The sequence below is a fragment of the Saccopteryx bilineata genome, chromosome 2, assembly GCF_036850765.1.
Source record: "Saccopteryx bilineata isolate mSacBil1 chromosome 2, mSacBil1_pri_phased_curated, whole genome shotgun sequence".
NCBI lineage: Eukaryota > Metazoa > Chordata > Mammalia > Chiroptera > Emballonuridae > Saccopteryx > Saccopteryx bilineata.
Window position 1 is genome coordinate 121,724,840 of NC_089491.1, and position 19,948 is coordinate 121,744,787.

General features: G+C 39.1%; 1 long non-coding RNA gene across 1 annotated transcript in view; it reads right to left on the reverse strand.

Annotated features, from left to right (window-relative positions):
• LOC136324625 (uncharacterized) overlaps window positions 1–19,899 on the reverse strand; it is a 79,873-nt gene extending 59,974 nt beyond the window's left edge. The window contains exon 1 of the long non-coding RNA XR_010729121.1: window positions 19,744–19,899. This is a non-coding gene — a long non-coding RNA (uncharacterized lncRNA). The remainder of the gene's footprint in view (window positions 1–19,743) is intronic.
• Between the last annotated feature and the right edge of the window lie 49 nt (window positions 19,900–19,948).

Here is a 19,948-nt window from a genome sequence, read left to right on the forward strand (position 1 = left end):
GGAAGCTGAGAGCTCAGTCTGAATTTCTTCCCAGTGTACAAAATACTGAGGAGACCCTCTCAGAGGATTCTTATTTTAAAAATCTGTGCCCTCGTTGACCATGGGGAATCCATCTCAGCAGATAAATTCCTTTTCAGGCTCCATAGCTACATATATTAGAATATTAGTCTATATAACTATTTATATAGTTATATATTTATACACATATGTAATAAAAGTGAGTTTGTATAAGTAATAATAAAGAATTTGAACATAAACAGACATAGTAATCCAATGAATGTTTACTGTACCTACCAAAGAAGGAAAAGATGACTTGATAATGAGTGATAAATGTACACAGAAGGATTAGGGCATTGGAAAGCTCATTATTTTTTCTGCATTATTTTCTTCACAGGTATTTCACTCTTTTGGAGGAGTTCACTATTACTGAGGTCAAACTGTACTTAAACAAGATTCAGAAATGATCTTTAGAGCAAAAATGAAAGTGAAACACTAGTTATTCAATCTACATAGAGATAGCATATGCGCACAACAGACCCAAGGATTGTAAGAAATGAAAATGCGATGTCTTCATCTCTTTCTTTGTTTCCACAAGCAAAGCAAGCATATTTGGGTTCATTTTTACAGGCTTTTAGATTGAATTTTGTTCCTCATGATACTTTGACTACAAAACACCATTGAGTACATTGGTGAGTGTGTCTTTGCCTGAAATCATAACCTTGATACAATTTCTCATGGCATCTTTACATAGTGTGTTTGGGTGAAATTTTTCTTTAGACTGGGAATAAAAGGAAATTTTCCCATGAGTGATATGACTTTTTTAAAAATATATTGTTGAAAAGTGATTAACTGAACATTCATTTTGTGAAGTACATCTGTTGTTAGCTTATTAATATATACACAAAATCTGAGAATCCATAAATTCAGTTGGGGGTAAGAACAAACAAAATCAAACATAAAATTTCTCCTTTAAAAAACTTAAAATTTCATCTGACTTGTGCTGGCTCAGTGGATAGAGCGACTACTTGGAATTCTGAGGTTGGTGATTCAAAACCCCAGGCTTGCCTGGTCAAGGCACATGTGAGAGACAGCTATTACAAGTCTAGGCCCCCTGCTCCCCCACCATCCCTTTTCTCTCTCTTTCTTTCTTCTCTCTAAAATTCAATAGATAACATCTTTAAAATTTTTTCAAAACTGTGTAGAGATGCATCTAGGTTAGATTTTTACAGCTCCTGCGTGGAGCTTTTTCTTTCACATGGTTTCTAGATTGGCATATACGTACTTACTTATGCTATTTATTTCCTTTCAGTCCTGCTACCAGATTCCTTAAGGTGTGTGACAGGCATACTGTGTTTATGGATGCATCTCCAATCATTAGCCAGTACCTTACTAGTCAATCAACTCTATGGAATAAATTTATGAACACTACAGAACACCTACACATCAGGCATTTCACAGTGAACTTGTTCTTGATTCTCATAGGGAGAAACAAAAGAAGACTTCATTATCTAGAGCAGTGGTAGTCAACCTGGTCCCTACCGCCCACTAGTGGGCATTCCAGCTTTCATGGTGGGTGGTAGTGGAGCAACCAAAGTATAAATAAAAAGATAGATTTAACTATTGTAAGTTGTTTTATAAAGATTTATTCTGCCAAACTTAGCAAAAATCTGACATAAAGTACTTGGTAAGTAATTATTATTATATGCTTTAACTTGCTGTAACTCTGCTTTATAAATTTTATAAAGTAAAGTTACTTCCCTACTTTATAAATCACCATTACTGTGGAACTGGTGGGCAGTTAGAAAATTTTACTACCAACAGAGATACAAAAGTGGGTGGTAGGTATAAAAAGGTTGACTACCCCAATCTAGAGCATGTGCCCTGAAAAGTTTCATAAAACTATGTAAAATTGTTCTATATTATAAACTGATAGAATTATCAGTTTAATGCCAATAAATATTTTTTCTTTTAATAGTGTTCTTTCTGTTGCTCTTCTTGTTAGCAAAAGCAATATACCTTGTTGTATTTCTTTTCTTTTTTTTCTGAATGTCAAGAAGCTCAAAAGCACATTTATTACCTAATTACAGTGATGTTCTCCAAACCTAGATTTCTGGTAAAAAATTTTCTCTTTCTTTATACGGCTTATTAGGCTTTTTTTTTTAAATTTATTTATAAATCTGTTAAATATTTGCTTCATGTCAATTTGCCTTGATTTTGTATAATTAAACCTCCATCCTGTTTAAGAGTCATAACTTTTCTCATTGAATTCAGTCCAGAAAAGTAGATAAACGGCACCTCTTGAGATATATCCGAAAGCTTGGTAGAACTAGCAGCTACAACCAGACCCAGGAGGTTCTAATTGTCTTGACTGAAATTATGTGATTGTCTTGAGCCGAGGGAAGAAGAATTGGAGAGGAGCAGTGGCTTTTTCCAAAGGCAGCAAAATAAACTGGAGTAGGTTATCCACTGCTCATGAAATTTAAACAGTGTAATACACTGAGGTTGCAATTAAGCAAAATCTGGCTTCCTGTGCTATAAACGTAGGGCACAGCCCTACATGCGCATACCCAGTTTGAAAACTAAGACCTCCTAGGTCACTTCTTGCTTCTCTGATAGGTTGGTTTTCAAGATACTTCCACATCTCTAAGTATAGCCATTGGGGCAGAAGAGGTCTTAAAGAGCTCCTCTATTTAGGAGGTGAGGGACTTAATTATTAGTTTGGACTTTCTTTAGATGATTAAAGAATGAATGTTTATAAAATTTTTTAAAAAATGGTTTTCCTCCCAGAGTTTTCTTTTCAAAGACTCCTCTGTGCACTCTGGCTCATTTAAAAAGACCCCATAGGGTGCTCATTTTTTCCACACATATATTGCTAAAGTAGTTCCTGTTTTGGATCAAATGTGCTTGTTTTTTTAATCAAATGAAGGAGAATTTTTTTAAGTTCATTTATTCATAGAAATAAATTTATTTAATTTGAAGAACTGTCTTGTTTCTGAATTGTGATTTGATTTTTTTAAATTTATTTTAATGGGGTGACATTGATAAATCAGGGTACATATGTTCAGAGAAAACAGCTCTAGGTTATTTTGCCATTTGCTTATGTTGCATTCCCATAACCCAAGTCCAATTGTCTTTCGTCACCTTCTAACTGGTTTTCTTTGTGCCCCTCCCTCCCCCATCCCCCTCCCTCTCCTCCCCCCACCCCGTAACCCCCACACTCTTGTCTATGTCTCTGAGTCTCATTTTTTATGTCCCAACTATGTATGGAACCATATAGTTCTTAGTTTTTTCTGATTTACTTATTTCACTCAGTATAATGTTATCAAGGTTCATCAATATTGTTGTAAATGATTCGATGTCATCATTTCTTATGGCTGAGTAGTATTCCATAGTATATATGTCCCAAAGCTTTTTAATCCACTCGTCCTCTGACGGACACTTGGGCTGTTTACAGATCTTCGCTATTGTGAACAATGCTGCCATAAACATGGGGATGCATTTCTTCTTTTCATACAGTGCTATGGTGTTCTTGGGGTATATTCCTAACAGTGGTATAGCTGGGTCAAAAGGCAGTTCAATTTTTAATTTTTTGAGGAATCTCCATACTGTTTTTCACAGTGGCTGCACCAGTCTGCATTCCCACCAGCAGTGCAGGAGGGTTCCCTTTTCTCCACATCCTCGCCAGCACTTATTCTGTGTTGTTTTATTGATGAGCGCCATTCTGACTGGTGTGAGGTGATATCTTATTGTGGTTTTAATTTGCTAATCATTTCTCTAATGATTAGTGATGTTGAGCATTTTTTCTTATGCCTATTGGCCATCTGTATGTCCTCTTTGGAAAAGTGTCTATTCATTTCTTTTGCCCATTTTTTGATTGGATTGTTTGTCTTCCTGTTATTAAGTTTTACAAGTTCTTTATAAATTTTTGTTATTAACCCCTTATCAGATGCATTGTCAAATATATGCTCCCATTGTGTAGTTTGTCTTTTTATTCTGTTCTTATTGTCTTTAGCTGTGCAGAAGCTTTTTAGCTTGATATAGTCCCATTTGTTTATCCTGTCTTTTATTTCAGTTGCCTGTGGAGACAAATCAGCAAATATATTGCTGCGAGAAATGTCAAAGAGCTTGCTGCCTATGTTTTCTTCTAAGATGCTTATGGTTTCACAGCTTACATTTAAGTCTTTTATCCATTTTGAGTTGATTTCTGTGAATGGTGTAAGTTGGTGGTCTAGTTTCATTGGTAGCTGTCCAATTTTCCCAACACCATTTGTTGAAGAGGCTGTCATTACTCTATTGTATGCTCTTACCTCCTTTGTCAAATATCAGTTGCCCATAAAGGTGTGGCTTTATTTCTGGGTTCTTTGTTCTGTTCCATGGATCTATATGCCTGTTCTTATGCCAGTACCAAGCTGTTTTGAGTACAATGGTCTTGTAGTATAACTTGATATCCAGAAGTGTGATACCACCCACTTTATTCTTCCTTTTCAAGATTGCTGAGGCTATTTGTGTTTTCTTTTGGTTCCATATAAATTTTTGGAATATGTGTTCTATATCTTTGAAGTATGTCATTAGTATTTTAATTGGTATTGCATTGAATTTATAAATTGCTTTGGGTAATATAGACATTTTAATGATGTTTATTCTTCCTAACCATGAGCACGGAATATGCTTCCACTTGTTTGTATCTTCCTTGATTTCTTTTATCAATGTTTTTATAATTTTCTGAGTATGAGTCTTTAGTCTCCTTGGTTAAATTTACTCCTAGGTACTTTATATTTTTGGTTACAATAGTAAAGGGGATTGTTTCCTTAATTTTTCTTTCTGAGTTTATTGTTTGTGTATAAAAATGCTTTTTGAGTATTAATTTTATATCCTGCCACCTTGCTGAATTTATTTATCAGGTCTAGTAGTTTTTTGACTGAGACCTTAGGGTTTTCTATATACAATATCATATCATCTGCGAATAATGATAGTTTTACTTCTTTTTTTCCAATTTGGATGTCTTTTATTTCTTCTTCTTGTCTGAATGCTGTGGCTAGGACTTCCAGAACTATGTTGAATAAGATTGGTAAAAGGTGGCACCCGTGTCTTGTTCCTGATCTTAAGGGGATTGCTTTTAATTTTTGCCCATTGAGTATGATGTTGGCTGTGGGTTTCTCATGGCCTTTATCATGTTGAGGTATGTTCCCTGTATTCTCACTTTGCTGAGAGTTTTGATCATGAATGGGTGCTGAATTTTATCAAATGCCTTTTCTGCATCTATTGAAATTATCATGTGGTTTTTCTCCTTCCTTTTGTTTATGTGATGAATCACATTGATTGATTTGCAAATACTATTCCAGCCTTGCCTCCCCAGAATAAATCCCACTTGATCATGGTGTATAATTTTTTTCATGTATTGCTGGATCTAGTTTGCTAATATTTTGTTGAGGATTTTAGTATCAAATTCATCAGGGATACTGGCCTATAATTTTCTTTCTTTGTGTTGTCTTTGCCTGGTTTTAGAATCAGAATTATGCTTGCCTCATAAAAGGAGCTTGGAAGTCTTCCTTCCTTTTGAATTTTTTGAAATATAGTAGTTTGAGAAGGATAGGTGTTAGTTCTTCTTTGAATATTGGTAGAATTCACTTGTGAAGCCATGTGGCTCAGGGCTATTGTTTGTTGGGAGTTTTTTGATAACTGTTTCGATCTCATTTGTTGTAATTGTTCTGTTTAGGTTTTCTGATTCTTCCACATTGATTTTTAAAAGATAATATATTCCAAGGAATTTGTCCATTTCATCTAGGTTGTCTAACTTTTTGGCATACAGTTCTTTATAGTATTTTCTTACAACCCTTTATATTTCTGTTGTGACAGTTGTTATTTCTCCACTCTCATTTCTAATTTTATTTATTTGAGTCCTCTCTCTTTTTTTTCTTGGTGAGTTTGGTTAAAGGTTTATCAATCTTGTTTACCTTTTCAAAGAACCAGCTCCTGGTCTTATTGATCCTCTGTATTGTTTCTTTAGCCTCTATATCATTTATTTCCACTCTGATCTTTATTATTTCCTTCCCTCTACTACTCTGGGCTTTACTTGCTGTTCTTTTTCTAGTTCTTTTAGATGCAGGGTTAAGTTGTTTATATGAGCTTTTTCTAGCTTCTTAAGGTATGCCTGCAATGCTATGAACTTCCCTCTCAGTACTGCTTTTGCTGTGTCCCATAAATTTTGAGATATTTTATGCTCATTATCATTTGTTTCTAGGAATTTTTAAATTTCTTCTTTGATCTCATTGTTAACCCATTCATTATTTAATAACATGCTATTTAGTTTCCAAGTGCTTGAGTATTTTTCAGTTTTTCTTTTGTGGTTGATTTCTAGTTTCTTGCCATTGTGACCAGAGAAAATGCTTGATATGATTTCAATCTTCTTAAATTTGTTGAGACCGCTTTTGTGCCCTAACATGTGTTCTATCCTAAAGAATGTACCATGAGCACTTGAAAAGAATGTATATTCTTGGCCCTGGTCGGTTGGCTCAGCGGTAGAGCATCGGCTTGGTGTGCGGGGGACCCGGGTTCGATTCCCGGCCAGGGCACATAGGAGAAGCGCCCATTTGCTTCTCCACCCCCCCCTCCTTCCTCTCTGTCTCTCTCTTTTCCTCCCGCAGCCAAGGCTCCATTGGAGCAAAGATGGCCCGGGCACTGGGGATGGCTCCTTGGCCTCTGCCCCAGGCGCTAGAGTGGCTCTGGTCGCGGCAAAGCGACGCCCCGGAGGGGTAGAGCATCGCCCCCTGGTGGGCAGAGCATCGTGCCAGGTGGATCCCGATCGGGCGCATGCGGGAGTCTGTCGGACTGTCTCTCCCCGTTTCCAGCTTCAGAAAGATAAAAAAAAATAAAAAAAAAGTATATTCTGCTGCCTTAGGGTGAAAGGTTCTGAAGATATCTATTATATCCAGTTGATCTAGTGTTTCCTTTAAGTCTGCTGTTTCTTTGTTAATTTTCTTCCTTGAGGATCTATCTCATGATGTTAGTGGGGTATTGAAATCCCCTACTATTATAGTATTGCTATTGATCTTGCCCTTTATATCTATCAAAGTCTGCTTTATATATTTAGGTGCTCCTATATTAGGTGAGTAGATATTTATAATGGTTATATCTTCCTGTTGGATTGCTCTGTTTATCATTATGTAGTGACCTTCTTTATCTCTTACTATAGCCTTTGTTTTAAAGTACATTTTTTCTGATATAAGAATTGCTATCCTACCTTTGTTTTCATTTCCATTTGCATGAAATATTTTTTTCCTTCCTTTTAACCTTCAGTCTATGTGCATCTTTTGTTTTGAGGTGTGTCTCTTGTAGACAGCATATGTACAGGTCCTGTGTCTTATCCAAGCAGCTACCCTATGTCTTTTGATTGGATCATTTAATCCTTTTACATTTAAGGTTATTATTAATATGTAGTTGTTTATTGCCATTTTATTCTTTAAAGCTGTATTTTTCTTTTGCTATATCTTTTCCCCCTTTGATCTGTTTACAATAGGCCCTTAACATTTCTTGCAGCATTGGTTTGGTTGTAATAAATTCCTTGAGGTTTTTTTTTTTGTCTGGAGAACTTTTTATTTCTTCTTCAATTTTATTTTATTTTATTTTTTCTCTTCTTCAATTTTAAATGATAGCCTTGCTGGATAAAGTAGTCCTGGTTGTAGGCTGTTGTTCTGCATTAATTTGAATATTTCTTGCCATTCCCCCTGGCCTCAAGTGTTTCTGTTGAGAAGTCTTATGTCATCCTTAAGGGGGCTCTTTTGTAGATGATAGCCTTTCTTTCTTTAGCAGCTTTAAATGTTTTCTCTTTATCTCTTAGCTTTGGTATTCTAATTATGATGTGTCTTGGTGTAGATTTCTTTAGGTTTCTCTTTAATGAAATTCTCTGTGCTTCTTGAAGATGTGTGAGTTTTTCTTGCATCAATTTAAGGAAGTTTTCAGCTATGACATGATTGAACAAGGTCTCTATCCCTTGTTCTTTTTTTTCTTCTTCAGGAACCCCTATGATGCGAATGTTATTTCTGTTCATGTTATCACAGATCTCTCTTAGAGTTTCCTCAGACTTTTTGAGTCTCTTTTCTTTTTGCTGCTCTGCTTCTGTGCCTTTATCTTGTCCTCTAACTCACTGATTCGATCCTCAGCTTCATCCATCCTGTTTTTAATTCCTTCCATTGTGGTCTTCATTTCTGAAATTGTTTTATTTGTCATTTCTGAGTGATTCTTTTTTATTATTTCAATGTCCTTTTTTATACTTATTATCTCTTTATTTAGGTGTTCATTATGACCATCTATTGTTGTTCTAAGGTCTTTGAGCATCCTAACAATCATTATTTTAAACTCTGAATCTGGTAATTTGGTTATATCTAACTCATTCAAGTTCTTTTCTGGGGATTTCTCTTGATTCATTTGGATTGCATTTCTCTGCCTTCCCATTTTGTCTGTGAATAAGAAGGGTGTGGCCACTAGAGTCCAATGGTTGTGGCCTCTGTGTTCCTTGGGTATGGGCGTTGCTGCCACTGTCACTGCTGTTTCCATCTCTCCTCCACAGGAGGGGCTATGTTCACGTGCCTGGGTCTACAAGCCTTGGCCAGCCTCAGCCTTCACCCTGCCTTAGCTGGTGGGGCTGCGAGCTGTGCTGGGGCCACAAGCCTTGGCTGGGTTGAGCAACTATGCTCAGTTGCGGGTCTCTGCCTGTTCCTGGTTTTTGCCCCGCCCCCACCTGCAGTGCTGCACTCATGCGCCGGGTGCAGGCCAGGCGTGGCTGCGTGCCCACGCTCAGCGAAGGGTCTCTGCAGTTCCCAGGCTTTTGCTTTTCCTGTGGGTGGGATTGCAGGCAGGACCAGTCTTGTTCATCTGGCCCACAGCCAGTTTGGACCGTTTTGTGTATCCCTCTGCCCCTGCCAGGCGAGACTGAGCTTATGCCTGGCCTTGGTCATAGCCAGCTCAGCTTCCGCCCCTGCCAATGGGACAGTGTTTCTGCGTCCCACCTCTGCCTGCCCTCCAGTGAGCCCTCAGCAGTGTTGGTGGGGACACTGCAGTAGACCTTAACACTCAATACTGTATTTCTGATGGCTCCCTCCTTCTAAGCGACTCTGCTCTGAGTGCCATGGGAAAGCTTGTTTGGCTGGTGTCCTTCTTCCCTTTGCTGGTATTGCTGGTTCCAGGACAAATATTCACTTTAGATTTGGGGGGTGACTCAGCCCTGGGGTTAGGGTTGCTGTCCCTCAAAATGTTTCTCCCTGTGCCTCCTAGATTACACTCTCTTCCCACTGATTCAGTCCTCTCCTCTCTCCCAGTCTCCCAGAGTCACAGGTGAGTGGTTGTGAAAGAGGTTTTCTGTGTGGTCCCTTTAAGAAGAATCCTGGGTCTGAGAAATCTGTCTCTTTCTCACAAACAGTATCCTGACTTGTTTCCCAGCTAAATACTGTCCATACGCTTCTTCTAGGCTCTGGGACTGCAGGCTGGGTCTTTGTTCCTGGGGCCCAGTTCCCTCCCCTCTTTGCTAAACTCTCTTCCCACCACGCAAGTCCCTCCAGGCTACCGTTTGCTCCCAGAAGCTGGGCAGTCCTCTCTGCGTCTCTGCTTTTCCTACCAGTTTCAGTGTGGCTTCTTCAGTGTTCCTTGGTTAAAGAGTCCTCTTAGTTTAGTCCAAAGTTGGTTTTTCCACATGATGGTTTCTAAAATTAAGTTTTAATCCACTTTGGTTCTGGGAGCTGGAAGTTGGGACGCCTGCCTACTCCAGCTCCATCTTGCCACCCCTCCAGCGCCATTTTTTGGGGTTTTTTTTTTTTTTTTTTTTGTATTTTTATGAAGTTGGAAACGGGGAGGCAGTCAGACAGACTCCCTCATGCGCCCAACTGGGATCCATCCGGCATGCCCACCAGGGGGCGATGCTCTGCTCATCTGGGGCATCGCTCTGTTGCGACCAGAGCCATTCTAGCACCTGAGGCAGAGGCCACAGAGCCATCCCCAGCACCCAGGCCATCTTTGCTCCAATGGAGCCTTGGCTGCGGGAGGGGAAGAGAGAGACAGAGAGAAAGGAGAGGGGAAGGGGTGGAGAAGCATATGGGTGCTTCTCCTGTGTGCCCTGGCCTGGAATCAAACCCGGGACTCCTGCACGCCAGGCCGATGCTCTACCACTGAGCCAACCGGCCAGGGCGTCCAGTACCATTTTTAACAATAAAAGTGAGCAAACTCAAATAACACAAATTTTACCAACTTATTTGCACAACAGTCTTATGTTTTGCTCAATGAAAAGATTTTAAAAAGAGGCTTCTAAAAAGCATTTAAATACGGAATATTTTCAACACATGCATTAATGCTATAAAGGATTCTGAAGATTGCTTCTGCTTCATTAAGGGAAAACAAGTTTCATAAACAAATGAATAAGAATACAAGGTAATGGAAAGCCATTTATTAATACCCTTCAGAAAGTATATGCTATTTGACATACCATTCTTTTTTATTTTAGAGGACTTCTCCTCCATGGCTAGAATAAGTCTAACCAAGAATTTGAATTACTCTAACTTGCTATACTACATAAATGAATACATCCTATATTACATTTTACAATGGGGTTTTAACCTTTGGTTTTCTGCTGAAGTACATCCAAGTGCATAATAGTTTTCACATCACTGTGGGCGTCTTGTATATGTGGGAGCTCTATATTAATTTATTGCACTTACTTTTGCAACTTAATGCTCCTTTTAAGGTGACATATTTAATGCATGTAAATGTTAATCTACTTTGAGACATTAAATTCAAGTTCCTTAAAAAAGGCAAATTGCTGCTTTTCTTAGAAGTGAAAATTAAAGCATGGACTGTGCCAACATTTAATTTGATGATTATTTTACCAAGCTTCCCGAGTTTTCTTCTCTCTTGAGTGTAACATGTAGCTATCATTTGATACATAAGACCTAGCTTGCTCAATGTCTCCAGAGTTGGGAAGCATGCATTTCACCCAGACTGTAGAACTTCAGGGAAGAAGTAACTACTCACTTAAAACCTAGTTGACACTTAAAGGCAGCTTTTACATATTAAATCAATATGCTAATTTTTTCTTTTAGGGGACAAGATTTCTAGTTGAGATAGTATATGTCTGGATAAAAAGTTTGTTGGTTGGTTTTATATTATAGATTTTTGCCATTACTTAAAAAAAAAGTTACTCTGAAACACTAGTGCCTAGGCACCTGGGTCCCAAACCTAGAGTTTTAGTTTAGTAGGTGTACAGACAAAAGTTTGCATTTCTCTGAATATGCTGGGGTAATGCCGTGGCTGCCGGTCTGGGGACACACTTTAAAAACTGAGAAGTTTTTATCCCACCCGCCCCCGTTAGTTTGAAGGGAAGGGGAGGTCCATGCGCTCCAGATTCAAAAAGTTATAAATAATAGAGGCCAGGATCATAACTTGTAAGAACTGTATGTAATTCCTTAAAGTTCACAGTTTGCTAAAGTTCATCATCTGCCTCTTTCCCCTACTGTTAAACCTTAAAACTGAAATAGGTTTTTAGCAGCTGGGTAGATGCAGAGAATCATGCCATAAGTCTGAACGCTAGGGCGTTGCCCCAGGAGCCAGGGTAAATGGTGGCACTTTAAAAAGGTAAAAGTAAATGGAATCATAGGGTTCTGCTAAAAAGAAGGAAAGAAGGTCTTGGAAGGAGGCCTGGCTTTGGGAAATGGCCTTGAAGCTCAACAACAGAAAGGTCAGTGAGGATACCTGGAGGGCAAGCTGTCAGGTTCAGCGGAGCCCTGCTGAGATAAGACAGAAAGCAGCCCTTCTTGCTCTCCTGCAGTCTTCTCCACAAGAACTGTCAGAAGTTCCTGGGGTCCCTGCAGGCCCTGGGAAGGGGGGACGGTGGGGCTGACCGCTGCCTGGTTCCTGCTGCCAGTTGAGGTCAAAGGAGAAGTGAGATGCTTAAATAATCTAAAATAGAAGGCATTTTGGTTGCTTTCTCTTTTCTGCCCCTAGGGATAATTTTCATCTCAGACATTATTTTATTTGGTAGATTAATGTTTTAATATGTTCTTTGATTCATTTCTCAGTGAGCTTTTGAATTTTTCCGGGTATACCAGCCACAAGAAGTCTCTTCGGCTGCCTTGAGTTTTGGTTTTTATTTTCTTTACTGTGTCTACTTGTCTCCAAACGGTTTTCTGACTTTATAAGGTTTTATTTCTCACAGTACCTTGCTGCCCATGACTTGAGAGTTCAAATCTGGTTGTCAAGACCTTGGGTATAAATTACTTATTTTCTTTAGGATTGAACCCTTACATGTTCAATGCTGTCAGTTATACTTAGCTGGTGATATTTCTTGGAGAATTAAATGGGAATGTCTCTAAAATACATAGCACAGTTTCTGAGGCAATGTCAGTAGTGTTCATCTATGTGATCATTGTTGTTGCTGTTAGATAACTCTTTAATCCTTTTTGTTCCCTTTCACTCCAAACAATTTGAATTCCTTTAAAACAGGGGTTGGGAACCTTTTTGGCTGGGAGAGCTATGAATGCCACATATTTTAAAATGTAATTCCGTGAGAACCATACAACAACCCATGTACCTTACGCATTATCCAATACAAAATAGTGTTGCCCAGAGGACAGCTGTGATTGGCTCCAGCCACCCGCAACCATGAACATGAGTGGTAGGAAATGAATGGATTGTAATACATGAGAATGTTTTATATTTTTAACGTTATTATTTTTTTTATTAAAGATTTGTCTGCGAGCCTGATGCAGCCATCAAAAGAGCCACATCTGGCTCACGAGCCCTGCTTTAAAAGGAGAAACATTTTAGCCCCAAATTGGTGTCACCTTCTGATTTCTAGTTCTCCTGTTTTTCCTAAAGCCCAGTGAATGTAATCCTAGTACAGTTGCCTTAGTTTGTGCCCTTGAATTCCTACCTAAGCAAAGCCAGGCGGGTGCCAGATGCGGAGGCTGCTAAAGGTGGTCTTCCTGTGGGTAACATAGAAAAGAATAAATAAATGGCTTAGGTCCCTAGTTGAAGAGATTAGTCCACATGAAAAGCTAAATTATTTAAAGATGCAAATAAGCATGAAATTGAAATACAGAAGTCACTTCAACATTACCCCTCTTCAATCCATCATCCTCAGGGTTTTTTGAAGGTTAAATTTGATTATATCAGTTCCTTGCTAGAAACACCCCTCTGCACTCTATGACTCCCTCCACCCAGCATTTTTTTCCCAACACTATTTATCTTCCTTATATTGGTTTAAGCCTTTAAGATATTCCAAGGTCAGTTCTTCCTTTTCTTCCTTCCAAAGTGATTTCATTGACAGCTCACTTCATTGCTTTAACAGAGAGCCTTCACTTTGAGGACTTCCTATCTCCTTCTGCCCCCAAATACACACAAAAATAAATGCCTTTTCTCTATTGTTATTAACACAATACAAATAACTCTTGTGCTCATCTTTGTACTTGTTGGTTAAGCTGTGAGTTTTCTAAAGCAAGTACAACAAATACTTAAGACTCTATTTGTAAGTATGTTCATGATAAATATAGCTTTAGTGCATGCAGCTAGCTGAGGCAACCAAAAGTCCATGGGCCTAAATGTGCCTTCAGTGGAGGAGAAGGTCCAACAGGGAGCAACACCTTTGCTAGGTGGGATCATATAAGAAGATTAGGGAGGACTTCCAGAGAAATCTTTGAACTGTAATACAGCCACTTAAAAAATTATGAAACTCTTCTAGCAATAATCCAAATAATCCAGGAATCCTGGATCACATGGATGTAGTGAGATACTGGAGCTCAGAAAGGTGACTTTGTGCCAGACCAGGAGGTGGCATAGTGGATAGAGCATCAGACTGGGATGCAGAGGACCTAGGTTTTAAACTCCAAGGTTGCTGGCTTGAGTGCAGGCTCATCTGACTTGAGCATGGGGTTACTGGCTTGCGTGTGGGATCAGAGACATGACCCCATGGTCGCTGGCTTGAGCCTAAAGGTCACTGGCTTGAAGCCCAGGTTGCTGGCTTGAACTAAGGTCATTGGCTTGAGCAAGGGGTCACTTACTCTTCTGTAGCCCCCGACCCTGTCAAGGCATATTTGAGAAAGCAATTAATAAAAAACTAAGGATCCACAATTGGTGCCTTTCATTTCTCTCCTCTTCTGTCTGTCCCTATCTGTCCCTCTCTCTGTCTCTGTCACAAAGTAATAATAAGATGACCTTGTGAGCAACTTCAGGATAAAATGACAATATGAGAGAGCAGCAAACAATGGGCACCCATAGGGAACCTGAGGTAAAAATACTAAACCATGTCTAAATAGCATAAGGAAAAACAGCAAAAAACTTTAAATGGGGGTGTAAGGCCAATAGCCATGGCCACCATCACAGCTGCCTGGCCAGTACAGGTTCACATTTGATTCGGACAGACGGTAATAAAACAACAGAGCCAAGAACTGGTGGACCATTAGCTTTAATCCTAACTTGCACATGGCAGGCAAGAAATACACACAATGGGAAAACACTTTCCTTTCCATTCAGGGCTCCTGAAGCCACTGACTTATCCGAATTTCCTAGAATCAAAGGTTTCTACCTCACCAGCCTTATTCACCTCTGTTCCCCATCTCCTTCTCTCTGCACAAACTCTGCACAAACTGGCTTCTCCGTCAGCACTCTTCCATCTTGACTACTTTTCCTCTTCTCCACGTGGCCTTTCTCTGCTCTCCTCCAGCACCAGCTTCTTTGCCCCATTTTATAGTGTAGAAATCAAAACTTTTAATCCAATATACAAACAAGTAAGTCTCTGATACAAAGTCACTTATCTGAGGCATAATGGGATTCCTCATAAGAGTGGACCACCTCACATCATGCAACAGTCAAGGGTGTGGGCAAAAGCTTAGTTTTGAAAAGATCTTAGTATTAAAAGAGTAGGAAAGGCTTAGTCTTAAAACTAAGCCTTAGGCTATAATGACCCTGCCTGCTTACAGGCTCTCCCCCACACCCAGTGCAAACTATAAGCAAGCAAACATATCATATTTACAAACTTATTTGACCAACAGGGGGAAATGTGGATGTCACCATGATATTCCCGAGCAACACATCTAAGTCACCTTAGTATCTATTTCATTTGCTGTGGAAATGCAGTCCAGCGTAAAACAATGATAATCTAAAAGCGATTGATGCAGGCATTTAACACTTCTGGCAGCCAGGAAAAAAGTGCCATAAAGTTAACTTATTTTTCTCCCCCTAAATATTGACTGTTTGATTTTAAACAGCAAAAAACTCTATGTAATTTTCCAGCTGACAAATTGCAAGGACATGGTAGTTTTATTTTGAAATTTGTATTTAGATATGTCTATATAACATCATTATATTTATACAACTTTCACTACAGGTTGGGCTATTGGTTAGGTTTTGAGAGTATAGTGAATGACATGAGATGCCTGCCCTCAGGGAACTTATAGACTAGAAAGAAAGAGAGACTAGTAAGAATGTTAATTCTATTATGTCTGATAAGTACCAGAGCCAGGGCAAGGGCGAATAAAATACTGTAGAAACTTAATAATTTAAAGGGGAAAGGACCAAGTATTTTGGACAGTGGAATAGCATATAAAATGAATGGCATGCTACCTTAATTTAATGCTATCATATTTAAAGATTAATAATTTAAGTAAGTTCCCAAATGTAGGGTCATGATGAAATACAGAAAGTGGTACTTAGTGACTTTAATTTAAGAAATGATGGAATATTGCCACTTATGACGACATGGATGGACCTTGAGAATGTTATACTGAGTGAAATAAGTAAAGAAAAAGCTAAGAACTATATGTGTTCACACATAGATGAGATATAAAACTGAGACTCATAGACATAGGTAAAAGTAAACTGGTTACAGGGGAGGGGTATAAGGAAGGGGGTGGGGAGAGGGGAGTAAAGAGGGACAAATATATATTGATGGAAAATGATTTGCCTTTGGGTGATGGGTATTCAACATAATCAACAATTCAAATACTATAGAAACGTTTACCTGAAACCTATGTATATATCATACTTTGATCAATCAATGTCACCTTGTTAACTTTTCTAAATACAAAAAAAAAAGAATACCATGCTTTATTCTGATATGGATAACTTTCCTACTTTGGGGATATTAAAATGTCATCTTTTCCCCATCTGATAGCAGATAGTAATGTAGGGTTTGTTTTGGAAATAAAAACATCTTTGACAAAGTAAAAGATTATTTTTTTCAACCTTATGTTGATCCCTAAATTTTACTAGTTTATGCAGCAAAGGAAGAAGTTCATTTCCTGACCCTATATAAATGTTTGTTTTTCTCTTTTTCTTTTTGGTAAAAATATAATACTTAGAAGATCTACATGGACTCTGATTTGTCAGTCCGAAGCAGCCTGTTCCAGTAACACTGGAGCTGAGGGATGGATATAAATCCTCTGCCCTTTGAAATTCTAGTTAGCTGTCCAACCGTTAACTTCTATAGAAGTACTCTCTGAACTCTTCAGCATTGTTTCCAAAGACTTTACATTTGCCCTTTTACTTGCAAACTTATTTTGAAACACAAGTTCATTTCCTGGATATCTTTTGACAGAATTTCTAAGATTTACTTTTAGTACTTTGATTGAAAACTTTCTAGGTTTTAGACATTTATTTAATAATATTATTAAATTGCCTGATGATAATATAAGCTACTTATATGTATGTATTTGAATGCTAGAAACAGTGCTAAATAGTTTCTGTAATTATTACATTTAGTGCTTATATTAACCTTTATATTTCTTAGGAGATTACTATGCAGAGAGGTTATTTAACTTGCCTCAGGGCACCAAACCAAAAATTGAGTGTATAAATAGTTGGGATTACCCTGTAATTTAGCATAACAACATGAAAAAGTGTCTTTGTAATCCAAAAGCTGTCTAGATATATCAGCTTGTTTCTTGGAAGAGCCTGACTAAACTTCTGGATAAATATTACTAAACATATGTATGTCCAGAATTGAAAATTATTAGCAATTAACATTATGCACTATCTAAAGCAGGGGTCCCCAAACTACGGCCTGCAGGCCGCATGCGGCCCCCTGAGGCCATTTATGTAGCCCCCGCCACACTTCCAGAAGGGGCACCTCTTTCATTGGTGGTCAGTGAGAGGAGCATAGTTCCCATTGAAATACTGGTCAGTTGGTTGATTTAAATTTACTTGTTCTTTATTTTAAATATTGTATTTGTTCCCGTTTTGTTTTTTTACTTTAAAATAAGATATGTGCAGTGTGCACAGGGATTTGTTCATAGTTTTTTTTTTATAGTCCGGCCCTCCAATGGTCTGAGGGACAGTGAACTGGCCCCCTGTGTAAAAAGTTTGGGGACCCCTGATCTAAAGCTTGAACCCTGGCTAGGTATTTCAGTAGGTTAGAGTATCATCCCAATGTGACAAGGGTTCAATCCCTGGTCAGGGCACATACAACAAACAATCAATAGAGGCAGAGATAAGTGGAACAACAAAGCAAAGTTTCTGCCCCCACGCTCTTTTTTCTCTCTAAAATCAATCAATAGAAAATTAAAAAAAAAAAAAAAAAAGCTTGCATTTATATATTTTTTCTGAGCGCTCTCTAGATTCCCCAGATAAAAGAGTAATTTCTTAAATCCTTTTGTCTCTTGAAACAATGAATTAAGGTGGGAAACACACATATATATTAAAAAACAGTCTGTGTGTGTGTAGGGGGACCCTTCAGGAATATGTGAGTTAATCTTTCTGTTATCCCTACTCAACCGATTTTAAAAAGCTTTAAAGAAGGGGTCCAGCTCCTGCCTAGGAAGGTGGTTACGTTGTAGACTCCTGGCCAGGCAGCTCTGTTGGTTAGAGCTTCGCCCTATATGCCAAGATTGCAAGTTTGATCCCTGCCAGGTCAGGGCACATATAAGAATCAACCAATGAATGCATAATGAAGTGGAACAACAAATTGATGTTTCTATCTCTCTCTCCCTTCCTCTTTCTCTCTAGATCGATTAAAAAAAAGTAGTGGAGAGAACATGGGCTTGGAAGATAAGAGTGAGTTTGAGTTCAAATCCTATCCATTTTGTTGGATTCATTATTCTCTATTGTATAGATGAGTCTATTTAAACTCAGAATTATTGGGAGTCCAAGTTAGAGACCAGGCTCAGAGGAGAAAAACTTTCACCTGATTTCTAATCTAATACTCAAAAGACTGATAATGTAAGGAAGAGGAACAGAGCATATGACTACGGGTGGGTGGTGTTAAGGGAGAGATCAGAAGATTTTGTTGTAAGCTTTGGTAATTTTAAGAATTTACTTCTGTTTCCTCATCTCTTTTTGAGTAGTAAAAGAGGTTTCCAGGCCCCAGTAATGACCATGATGCTTATTTTTAAAGTACAGTTCTATCTAAAAAGTCCTTGAAGGGAACAAATGTGCCTTAGTTACCATTATTTTTGATGAATTTGCCCCCCCAAAACTAAAACTTTCACAAGTCAGTGAGTTTAACAATAGTATTTTGAAGCATTATTTCACATGTAACTACCTAAATACTGCATATGGATTAAAAACATAACCTAGAAGTTATTCTTTCAAACCCAGTTTTACACATTGCATGTAAACAATAAAACTTTTTCTCCTTCCCCTTTATATTAAGTCCCACTTTTGCTTTATTTCTATGCCCTTTGGCTCAGTATTAAGAGAGAAAAAAACTCAAAGTGGTGTGTTTTGCAATATTGATGACCAACTAAGCTCAGGATATTTATTTCCATCTGGTTGAGTTCAACTTCTGCCTCTTGTTTGCTTTCTCCATCTGCCTGCCTCACCATCTTTTTTTTTTTTTTTTCCTTCTTAATGGAGTTTGGATTAACCCTTTTCTAGGCCTAATTGTTTTAGCAGGCTCACGCCTTTGTGCCAATCTTTCTTTTTTTCTTCCACTAGTTTAGCAAGTAGGGTTTCTAGTAAACTTAATATGCATGCCTAATACTTTCACAAGTTTGAAATTTTATCTTTGTCTTTTAAGCTTCAGATTTAATCTTCATTCTCTTCGGTTTTCATAAAGAGCAGAACTAAATTTCAGTTAATTGGACTAGAAAACAGCAATCTTTGGTTTTGTGTATAAGCGGTGTAAAATATATATATTATAGTTCTCCTCTCCCCAAAAACATACCAAAATTTACAGAATCCACGTTACTCTACCTCTACTAACTGGCTTTCACATCAGCCTTAAGTTGGAGTCAGGAAGGTGTCCACTCTTCTCTCCCTAGTGTCCTGAAGTTACAGAAACAAGAACCACAAAAAGCTAGCTAACCCCTTTTACTTATTTATTTCGCAATTAAACTTTTACAAAGTCATCCTTACACTCCTCCCCAGGGCGGAGCATGAACGGCTCCGTGGTGTTGGCTTCACCTCTGCGAGAAGACCTGGGCTCCCATAGACTGCAGAATGCCCTGCGAGAGCCCACACCCTCCACGTTTCTTTGCACCCCGCTGCGCGCCCCCGGCATTTTCAGCAGGGGCACCCGGACCCGCTGTTCGCCCGCCCCTCCTGCTAGGGGAGCCAGGCAGGTACACCCAGAGCAGGGACGGATGTAAACACCGAGTACGCAAGGGGTCTGGCGCTACGGCTGTGCAGCTCCAACCGAGCAGCCGGCGCGCATACAGTCAGCCTGAGCAAAGCGGCGGTTAACAGCACAGCACCGCGCTCCGAGTAAGACAGCGGGAACAGTGTACTCTCACACGGGTTGCACTGGCACGGGGACCCGAGAAGCCAAACCTGGGAGGAGGAGCCAGAGCTGGGGGCGGGGCTTTCACACGCGCACCCTCTGTTTCTTTGGTTCACCGCCACAGCTCGCGGGTCTCCGGCCGCCACTCCGAGTTTATTTGTTTACAAGCGGATTACGTCAGCTCCTCCCTCTCTTCCTTGTCTGCGGACCGCCCCCTGGCCCTTCTCCCGCCCCCTCCGGCTCCGAATTTGCTTG